Raw genomic sequence first — 10,706 nt, 5'->3', positions numbered from 1 at the left:
GTAAAATTAGAATATGAAAGTTTAAGATCAAGACCTCTTAGGATCTAGATTTTTATTTCAGAATTCTTCTTTGTTAACTGCTCAAAACTTAAGCATAATCAAATGTATCAAGTTTGAGTGATATTCTGGTTACTAAAATGGGATTCTAGTTACTAAACGGTAAAACTGTCCCACAGTTTTGAGGTAGCAAAGTCTGTAACACCTGATACATCTGCTGATTCCTTTGTCAACACCGTCTCATACCCAGATTTCCAGGTAGCTCAGCAATTTTGGGGGCTTCCCAAGTGGCACAGTGGTAAAGAACTCACTCGCCAATGCAGGAGACACAAGAGACCCTGGGTTGGAAAGATCCCTGGAGTAGGAAATGGCAACCTTCTCCAGTATTCTCGTCAGGAAATTCCCCCAGCAGAGGAGCTTGGTGGGTTACAGTCCATGGGGTCACAAAGAGCTGGGCACAACTGATCCACTGAGCATGCACACACGCAGCAATTTCCGGATTACAGGAAATTTACATAATTGAAAAGAAAAGAGAGAGAAAAGTAGAGGAGAGAAATTAAAAGCATCCAGCTGAGATAAAGGATAAATAGGGAATGGGGAGAAAAAGGAAATAAAGAGACAAATTTAGGGAAAAAAATAGCAAAGTCAAAAGAATAGCAAAGGATGATCAATGTATTAGACACAGAGAATCCGATTCTGGGACCAGCTCTACTGGTAGTAAATTGTGTAGTCTTGGGCACAGCCCATCCCTTCTCCCAGCTTTATAGGCCCATATAATCAGTGATTATGACCAGTGATACTGGTCTTCTTTGGGTCAAAGGAGTAAGTATGAGTTTTGAGTAGTAAAAAAGGAGATTTGATTTCCTTTGCAGTTTATAAAACCTGTCTCCTTACTCTGTAATTGGAGTATTTTATGAAAACACTCTCTGAAAAAAAAATATAGTACTTAAAGAAAGTAAATTTGCCAGTCACTGACAAGCTCTATTCTCTTGATGACTTCCTGAACCCAGTCACTGAAACTTATCTGTCACTTTCAGTTTCCTGCATGACTTCGTCTGGATTCAACAACACAAAGTAATGGTAAGAATCCCCTCCTATCAGAAAGTCTTCTGAACGAAAAGTGTTGATAACCTTAGAGACATAACTGTGCAGTGTAACCCAGATCATCCCCCTGGGATCTTTCTGTCCCTTTCTGTGGCACTTGTCCCGGGGTGGGGGGTGGGGGGTGGGCAGGGAAGCCCTCTAGGAAGTTTAAAGATTTCTTTGTAAAATGGTTACAGCGTTTGAAGTCATCTCAAGTCTAAATTAAACAGCTATACAGTACTGCTTTGGGAAAATCTGAATCTTACTGTTTTAACAGAAGTGCAGTTAATTATTAAATATGCACAGCAACTTAAATGAGTCTTTGCTGTTTGACTTGAATAAATGGGTCGTTTGTAATGAATCTGATTTTAAAGCAAATGAATACTCTGAAGTGCTTTAAAAAGTTATAGATTATATTTGAGGTAAATAAGTTAAGAACACATAGTGATCTTTTAAAAAAAAAAACAATAGTTTTTCTTTAATGCTTTTCAGACTTTTGCATTCAGTGCAAGAAGATCAAGAATTTGCCTCTGCACCAAGTTGCAAAATAACAGTGTAGTTATTATTCTCTTGTCTGATTTTCATAAGCTTTTTAAAGGAGGCATTTTATTTCTGGAGAAACAGTCACAGTTTGATTTAGTCTTCATGTCCAATACATGGAGGAACTTTTAGTTCCTGAATAAGCAAGGACTTTTTGTCCTGCTTGTGAAACTTACCTAAAGTAAGCTCAGGAATGTATTTTCTCAGATAATACTATCCAGACTTCATTATAATATCGTTGAATTTGAAAATAAGTAAAAACTCAAAACTCCTTGTCCATATGTGTGGTTCATTTTAACAGAAATTTCAATTAAGTGAGAAGATACAGTGCTGGGTTAAAAATCCTCCTTATCTCGTTCTCACAAGCAGTTTGAGTAGCCTTTCCGTGATGTCTGTTTTTGAATTCGCATAGCTCACAGGCTTCCTTGGGTGTCAGGACCAGATCTTAACAATCTTTGAGCTCTCAGAGCTCAGCCTTGTAGTCAGTGGAAATTCTTCCCATGAAAACCCGCCATCCTCTGGTGCCCAGTCACACAATTTCAAACTGGCAAGGATCTAAAGTGAGTTCTTTCAGTAGCTACCAGTGCGTCTCAGAACTGAATCTACTTGATGCAGAAGAGCTGTTTTGAGTAAACTCCAGAGGTCAGCTGAAACCCCACACCGGACGGAACCCTGTCCCAGCTGCAGGAGTCCCCTGCCCGCTGCGCGCTCCCCCTACACGCGGCATCTCTAAGAAACCACCCGCGCGAGGCTATTTTTGGCGGACACAAGTTTCTTTCAGTGATAGACCAAAATCGCGGGGGAAAGAAGGCTCTCTTTGGGGGTCAAAGGGGAACCACGAGAGTGTTTTAACAGTGTAGTTTCCCAGGAACACGGGCAGGGTGGGGGTTCCCTTGGCGCGCTCGGTGAGCTCTGGAAAACACGCCTGCAGCTCCGCGGACGCGCGCTCTCCGGAAGGCAGTGTCTCCCTGCACCGCTTTTTCCTAATGGATTTCCATTTCATCGATCGGGACCTAGATGCTGGCTAGCAATTAGTCCTAATCAGGCAGCAGGAGCGTCCTGGGGGGACTGCCAGCTAGCCTAATTGCTGGCAGCTGCGGGGACGCCCCGCGCGCAGCTGCGGGGCACCGGCTGTTAACCCTTAGTGTCCCGGGCTCCACACGGAGGCTCGGCCCGGCAAAACTGCGGCAGGTGTGGGGATCGGCGGCTTATCTTTATTTTGGAAAACTGCACTGAGAAGCTTGGATTACTTTATCTCCATAGATACTTCAGGATAAGGAGTGAACTGTAGAACCCTGCTCCACAGCGGAAATTCTTAGAGGGACTGAAACAGGATTTCTTAAAAGCTCTGTCATGAAAACCATCAGAAATTCACAGTGGAATAGTGGAATAAGTCCATACATCCATCAAATACTACTCAACATCCTGTCATTCTTTTTCATCTGTTTCCCTCCTCTGTTTTTCTTTTTATTGTAGTTGCTTTTTTTTTTTTTTTTTACTTTTTAATACATGTTTATTTGAAATAAATGAGCTTTGTTCACAGTTCTTTTGTTCCTTTTTTCATAAAAGCTGCCACCTCTCTTCCCATTACATTCTGTCCTGTTTTTTTCATGATAGGTATTTTAGAGGGATGACAGTTTTTCTCCCCACCCACTGTAGAAATCCCCACAACCACCTCACACAAATGCAGATGACCAAATTCTAATGAAAAGAGACTTCATAATGGATTTCCAACCTCTGAGCAGTAGAGACAGCACAGTCTGAAAAACAGGATGGGACAGTAACGTGTCTCCAAAGATGAAGAAGGGCACTTTTGGTTTCCAGAATAGAACAGACTTGCTCGAGAGGCCCACAGACCTCAGCAGATCACCAGAATCCACTTGATCTTTCTGCTTGGGAGGACCATCACTCCGTCTGGGATATCACCGTCCCTCACCCCAGGCCCCCCGCCCTGGTTCATCAGCTGTGCTCCCAGGGCTCCTCAGCTTACTGGACCATTTTAAAGCAACTCTCAGACTTCTTTTCACTTCTAAGTGTGTTAGTGTATGATTCTAATATATATATAATGTAACCACAAAATTTACTACACTCAACAAAACAGCTAATAATTAATAATTCCATTGAATTTGCCTGAATCAAGGATCTAGTCAAAGTCAGATATTGTCTGTAGTTGTGATTGAGGTGACCATTTGTTCTTTAGAATTCACATTCTAAATTTGGGAGATTATATCCTCAAGGCGTACTTTCATGTCTTCCCCACATTTTCTGTAAATCCACAGTAAAATCTAGAAGCTTCATGAGAATTAAGTTTGGGGTTTTTTTCAAAGAATACTGCATAGGTGGTGCTATGAAGTTCTATCACTTCTTCCTCAGGAGGCACAAATGTCTAACTATCCAATCTCAGTGATGTTAGGATTGACCACTGAGTTCAAATGTCGTCAATCTGATGCATCCACTACAAAGTTCTCCCCTTAACTTTACCTGATAGTTTCAGCAGACATTAATAATCCTTGCCTAGAATGATCCTTTCATTTGGGGTTACTAAGTGGTGGTATTCTAATCTTTTCATTCCTTTGCCATGTATTAATATTAGCCATGATTCTTACAGAGAAGAATTTCTTACAGAGAAGAATTTCCCTCTCATGTTTGTAAAGGCAGGATAAATAACTTGGTTCCTTTCTCTTGTATCAGATTGATTCCCTGCTAATGCTAAGTCACTTCAGTCGTGTCCAACTCTGTGCGACCCCATAGATGGCAGCCCACCAGGCTCCTCCGCCCCTGGGATTCTCCAGGCAAGAACACTGAGTGGGTTGCCATTTCCCTCTCCAATGCATGAAAGTGAAAAATGAAAGTGAAGTCGCTCAGTCGTGTCCAACTGTTAGCGACCCCATGGACTGCAGCCTGCCAGGCTCCTCCGTCCATGGGATTTTCCAGGCAAGAGTACTGGAGCAGGGTGCCATTGCCTTCTCCAGATTGATTCCCCAAGCCACCTCATAATGTAACTATGAAAAAAGTTTTGAGTTTTTATGTTTGATGTGTTTCAATCCAGTGTAGTCCTAGTTTTTTAAATGCTTAATCATCTCAGATTTATTCAGTGGTTCTTTTCAAACTTATTCTGTACCCTTTTGATTTGTCTCTGTTAGCCTTTGAAACTTTTCTGCCCTTTGCCTGGAGTAATAGTTTTCCAAGGAGTCCTGGTTGCTTTTAGTAAACCGGGAATGATGGGTATTCTGTCTAATGGATTGTCATTGCTTCTAGTCCAACACACTATGTTTAAAGAAACAAAATGAAGCTGTATTGAATTCAGGCTGGTATTAGTCTCCTAAGGACATATACACAACTGTACTCATCTTAAACTCCCTCCTTCCTGTCCCAAAGCAACAAGTGTCTATGCTTTTGGTATCTCCAGTTCCAGGACACATGATCAGTTCCCTCCTCACTCGCCTCCTCAGTCATCCTCCTCCTATCAGCGAGTCAGGGACGGCCACTCGCTCCTCTGTCCCCTAGCTTCCCTCCCAAACTAGAATGAATGCTCTCTGAAAGCGATAATGATTTCTACTCACTTGGGAATCCTCCATAACGCTGAGCACAGAGTAGGTTTTCAATAAAGTTTTGCAGTTAATTGTCACAGATCCCAATCTGTGCTGCAAATTCTCTGCTTTACATCAATCAATCTCCCATCCAGGGACTGGTTGTTTTTTTTCTTCCTCAACACAAAAGAAGCATCATTCCACAACCATTTTATAGAGATGGAATAAAATAAAACTCTGTAATTGATTCTGCTCCAAAGAAGCCATGCATTAAAGAAGAGAGACCGTGCCTTGAGGAGCTGTCGGCTTCATTACAGGCTCCGCAGCAGGCCATGTGGGAGGGCAGGCAGGCTCTGTGGAAAGGAGCCCCTTAATGACCTCCAGCCCTCCTGAAGCACACTCCAGCCCGCACCTCCACGGTGCTGCCAGAAACCAATGGGGTGGGGGGGATCTTCGCTCCGTTCTTTGATATTCCAGGATTATTAATGATTTCTCGTGTTTCCTAACTCCATATTTAAGAAAGATTATTTCATGGAGCCAAATAAAATGATCCCAAGATAAACCAGCTGTATATCCAGAGAGCCCCTGGCACCACCTATAGATGTCCTGTGTGGGTCTTAGTGGGGAGACCTCGGGAGGAGCAGATAAAATAGCACCCAGTCCTCCACCGCAGAGAGGCATGGGCCCCCCAGATAGGAGCTCCAGAATTAACCTCCACTGCTGTTTCTTCATTGAGCTTCTAATCACATGCTTCGCCCATTATACTATTGATTTGTCTTTTTCCTCCTTAATTAGTAGGTGGAGTCTTTATGTTCTGTGGTTATTGTATGCCAAGGGCAGACAACCCATCAAATTAGCTTAAGAAAAGAGTGAACTCATGGACTCTCATAATTGGGAGTCCAGGAGTAGCTCTAAACTCTGGCACAGGTGAATGCAAGGACCCAGACAATTAGGCAGAACTCTTCTGCATTTACCTTTCGGGTCGTCTCATCTCTGTTGCCTTGGTTTGATCCTTCTGGAGTTAGGTTTTCCTGTGTAGCCAGAAACATCCGTGGCAACAGGAAAACGTTCTTCTGTGCCTCCAAAGCTTGTGCTGTGTGTCTGCTCAGTCACTTAGAGGCGCCTGACTGCAGCTCTGTGGTCTGTCGCCCGCCTACCTGACGATTCAAATGTTTGAGGAGCCATGGGACAAAGAATGGGGTCCTGAACCGCTCACCCTATTAGAGACATCAGTCCTCTCAGCATATACATGACACTTGACCTTTCTAAGCCTCAGTTTTCCCTGCTGTAAAATGGAATGATCGAAATCGTAACCATACCCGTCAATAATAATCGTAACTATATAATTCATATAAAATACTTAGCATAATTCCTGGCGTATAGTAACCCTTGTGTTAATCTTGGCTCTTATTATTTTTTTAATCGTTATATACTTTTCCTAGACGGTCATTTCTTTATACTGCGTTTTTCTATTTATATGAAGTTCTAGAACAAGAAAACTGCTTTTTTTTCTTTATAAAATAATGGTTATAATTTCCTGTGCTATACAATGTACCTTTTTGTTTTAATTTTTTAGTTAATTTATTTTAAATGAAACAGATGACTATTTTTAATGATAAAAGGTACAATTCTCGAAGAAGATAGACATCATAAACCATTAGATGCATTAACAACAAAGAAACAAAGATACATAAAGCAAAAATCAGAAAGGGAAAAGAAAAAATATATACTCATAGTGAGACATGTTAACATTTCTCTGAGAATATTTTATCGAGTGCAGAAAAATAAGAATAAGAGCATCTTGAATGATGTCATTGATAATTTAAATATAATAGATTTATATTTAGTTTATATTAATCATATCCTACACAAATACATTTAAAATTTTGTATCTCGTATGTTATTAGATGTCCATAGGACATTTAGAAAAACTGGCAAAGAGATAGGCATTACTAAATTTAAAAAAGTAGAATTATTTTTTGTATGTGTAATTCTGTTATACATATACACATGTTATTTTTGAATTTTCCATCATAGGTTATTATAAGATATTGACTGTAGTTTCCTATGCTAAGAGTAAACTTTTGTTACTTGTTGCATATCTATTTTTTTAATTATAAACCTAGCATTCTATTCATACTAAATCAAACAAATGGAATCAAAATGTCATTAATTTTTTATGCAAAAATTCACATGTTTTCTAAAATATATATATTATACATATTATTTATATATATGTATACAAAAGCTTTTCTACTATGCTTGATAAAGTCTTGAGAAAGAACATAAAAAAAGAGATGGAGAAATTAGAAAACATAAATGAAATGGGAGCACTGAATATGAAATAGAAAAAGTGAAACAAACTAGGTGAAAGTAAAAGTTCCTTATGTAGTCCAGTTGTTTTTAAACATGGCTGCTTGTTAGAAGTATATCTGGAGCTCTGGCAAAAAAAAAAAAAGGAATTCCTGGGCATTTGTATTTTTCAAAAAATTCCAAGATAATTCTGATATGCATCTGAATTTTAAAAAGTGATTACAGGTTTTTCTATTAAATGGTAGTTTTGATGATATAGAATTCTATCATTTTCTGTTGACCAATCATGATTTTTTTTTTTTAAGAAGTCACTCAGTCGTGTCTGACTCTTTGTGAGCCCATGGACTATATAGCCTGCCAGGCTCCTCTGTCCTTGGAATTCTCCAGGCCAGAACACTGGATTGGGTAGCCATTCCCTTCTCCAGGTGATCTTCCCAACTCAAGGATCGAACCCAGGTCTCCCGCATTGCAGCAGATTCTTTACTATCTGCGCATACAATGGTATTAAGTGAGTAATAGTTACATATGACAATAGTAAAAGATGTTCATCAGTTTTCACAATCAATAACCAGATGAAAAATAAATAATTACAACTGCAAGCCATAATGGGAATATGATTAACCTAACAGTATAAAATAATTACACATAATTTAGGGGGTCAAGCAGAGTGATGTGATAAGTGGAAGTGAATACTTGCACATGTTTTCATCTGCTCAGCCAGTCTTTGTCTTTTGATTGGTGCATTTAATCCATTTGCATTTAAGGTAATTATCAATATGTATGATCCTATTAGCATTTTCTTAATTGTTTGGGGTTTATTTTCTGTAGGTAGTGCTTTTCCTTCTCTCGTTTTCTGCCTAGAGAATTTCCTTTAGTATGTTGTAAAACTGGTTTGGTGGTGCTGAATTCTTTTGTTTGTCTGGAAAGCTTTTGATGTCTCCATCAAATCTGAAGGAGAGTCTTGCTGGGTAGAGTATTCTTGGTTGTAAGCTTCTTCCCTTTCATCACTTTAAATATGTCATGCTATTCCCTTCTAGCTTGTAGAGTTTCTGTTGAGAAATCGGCTGATAGCCTGACGGGAGTTCCCTGGTGTGTTATTTGTCATTTTTCCCTTCTTGCTTTTAATATTTTATCACTATCTTTAATTTTTGTCAGTTTGATTACTATGTGTCTGGGTGTGTTTCTCTTCAGGTTTATCCTGCCTGGCACTCTTTGTGCTGCCTGGACTTCGCTGTTTATTTCCTTTCCCGTGTCAGGGAAGTTTTCAGCTATTATCTCTTCAAATATTTTCTCAGGTCCTTTCTCTCTTCTCCTGGGACCCCAGTGATGCAAATGTTGGTGCATTTAATGTTGTCCCAGAGGTCTCTTAGGCTGTCTTCGTTTCTTTTCATTCTTTTTTCTAAATTCTGTTCTGCGGCAGTGATTTCTACCATTCTGTCCTCCAGGTAATTTATCCATGCTTCCGCCTCAGTCATTCTGCTATGAATTCCTTCTAGTATATATCATTCATCTCTGTTTGTTCTTTAGTTCTTATAAAGTGAAAGTGAAACTGAAGTTGCTCAGTCGTGTCCAACTCTTTACAACCCCATGGACTGTAGCCTACTGGGCTCCTCCGTCCATGGGATTTTCCAGGCAAGAATACTGAAGTGGGTTGCCATTGCCGTCTCTAGGAGATCTTCCCGACCCAGGGATTGAACCCAGGTCTCCCGCAGCGTAGGCAGACATTTTACCCTCTGAGCCACCAGGGAAATCCCAGTTCTTATAGGTCTTTGGTAAACATTTCTTGCATCTTCTCAATCTTTGCCTCCATTCTTTTTCCAAGATCCTGAATCATATTCACTATCATTTTTCTGAATTCTTTTTCTGGAAGGTTGCCTACCTCCACTTCATTTAGTTGTTTTTCTGGGGTTTTATCTTGTCCCTTCATCTGATAGGTAACTTTCTGCTTTTTCATGCTGGTTAACTTTCTGTGATACGGTTTTGTTTTAGTTGCTGTGGGATTGTGGTTCTTCTTGCTTCTTCTATCTACTCTGATGGAGGAGGCGGAGGCTAAGAGGCTTGTGTAAGCTTCCTGATGGGAGGGACTGGTGGTGGGAAAAACTGGATCTTGCTCTGGGGAGGGCCTTGCTCAGTAAAGCTTTAATCCAGTTATGCTGATGGATGGGGTTGTGCTCCCTCCCTGGTAGCTTTTTGGCCTGAGGCGGCCCAGCCCTGGGGCCTGCGGGCTCTCTGGTCGGGTTAATGGTGACCTCCAAGAGTGTGCCAAAGGGGACCTTCCCAGACAGCTGCTGCCAGTCCCCCCACCCCCGTCCCTGCGGTGAGCCCCTGCTGACCCACTCCTCCACAGGACACCATCCAACACTAGCAGGTAGTTTTGGTTCAGCTTCCTGTGGAGCCACTGCTTCTTTCCTCTGAATCTTGGTGCCTGCAAGGTTTTGTTTGTGCCCTCCAGTCCATGGGGTCGCAAAGAGTCGGAAGCGACTGAGCGACTGCACTTTCACTTTCCAAGCCTGGAGTCTCTGTTTCCCCCAGTCCTGTGGAAGTCTTGTAGTCAAATCCTCCTGGGCTTCAAAATCAGATTGCCTGGGGATTCTCAGTCCCTTTGTCGGGTCCTCAGGCTGGAAAGCCTGACGTTGGGTTCCAAATCTTCACAACAGTGGGAGAACTTCTTTTGTATTATTGCTCTCTAGTTTGTGGGTCACCCACTGCTGGGTATGGGATTTGATTTTATCGTGATTGTGCCCCTCCTACCGTCTTGCTGTGGCCTCTTCTTTGTCTTTGGACATGGGGTATCTTATTTTGGTAGGTTCCAGCGTCCTCTTGTCCATGGTTGTTCAGCAGCTAGTTGAGATTTTGTGCTCTCAGAGGAGGAGATGAGTGCACATCCTTCTGCTCCACCATCTTAAACTGGGAGTCCTCCCCTAGGTGGTCATTTTTAACATTATTTATGGTATCACCTATTGAACAGAGCTTAAATTTTTTTCTTTAGCAACATCTAAAACTCTTTTCGATATGATTTCTGAGTGGTGTCCTGCAGGAGCCGGGCCTTCCCTATACCCCCAAATAAAAAGAAAAAAAAATTTTTTTTGGCCACTCCTCACAGCATGCTGGATATTATTTCCCTGACCAGGGATCCAACCCACACCCCATGTAGTAAAAGCACAGAGTCCTGACCATTGGACTGCCAGAGAATTTCTTGCAGTTTTATTTTTAGTGTTTAAGTCTTTACTTCATGAAACTAAT

The 10,706-nt window shown here is 41.1% G+C and overlaps 1 long non-coding RNA gene across 1 annotated transcript; it reads left to right on the top strand.

The window, feature by feature from the left end:
* Positions 1 to 791: 791 nt before the first annotated feature.
* LOC133072968 (uncharacterized) lies at positions 792 to 2,842 on the top strand. The gene is made up of 3 exons (XR_009696830.1): positions 792 to 819; positions 1,035 to 1,077; positions 1,573 to 2,842. It is a non-coding gene; the product is annotated as an uncharacterized LOC133072968 (long non-coding RNA).
* The last annotated feature ends 7,864 nt before the right edge of the window (positions 2,843 to 10,706 follow it).

Source organism: Dama dama, chromosome 18 (genome assembly GCF_033118175.1).
Source record: "Dama dama isolate Ldn47 chromosome 18, ASM3311817v1, whole genome shotgun sequence".
Taxonomy (NCBI): Eukaryota; Metazoa; Chordata; class Mammalia; order Artiodactyla; family Cervidae; genus Dama; species Dama dama.
This window is presented reverse-complemented; position numbering and strand designations above follow the sequence as displayed.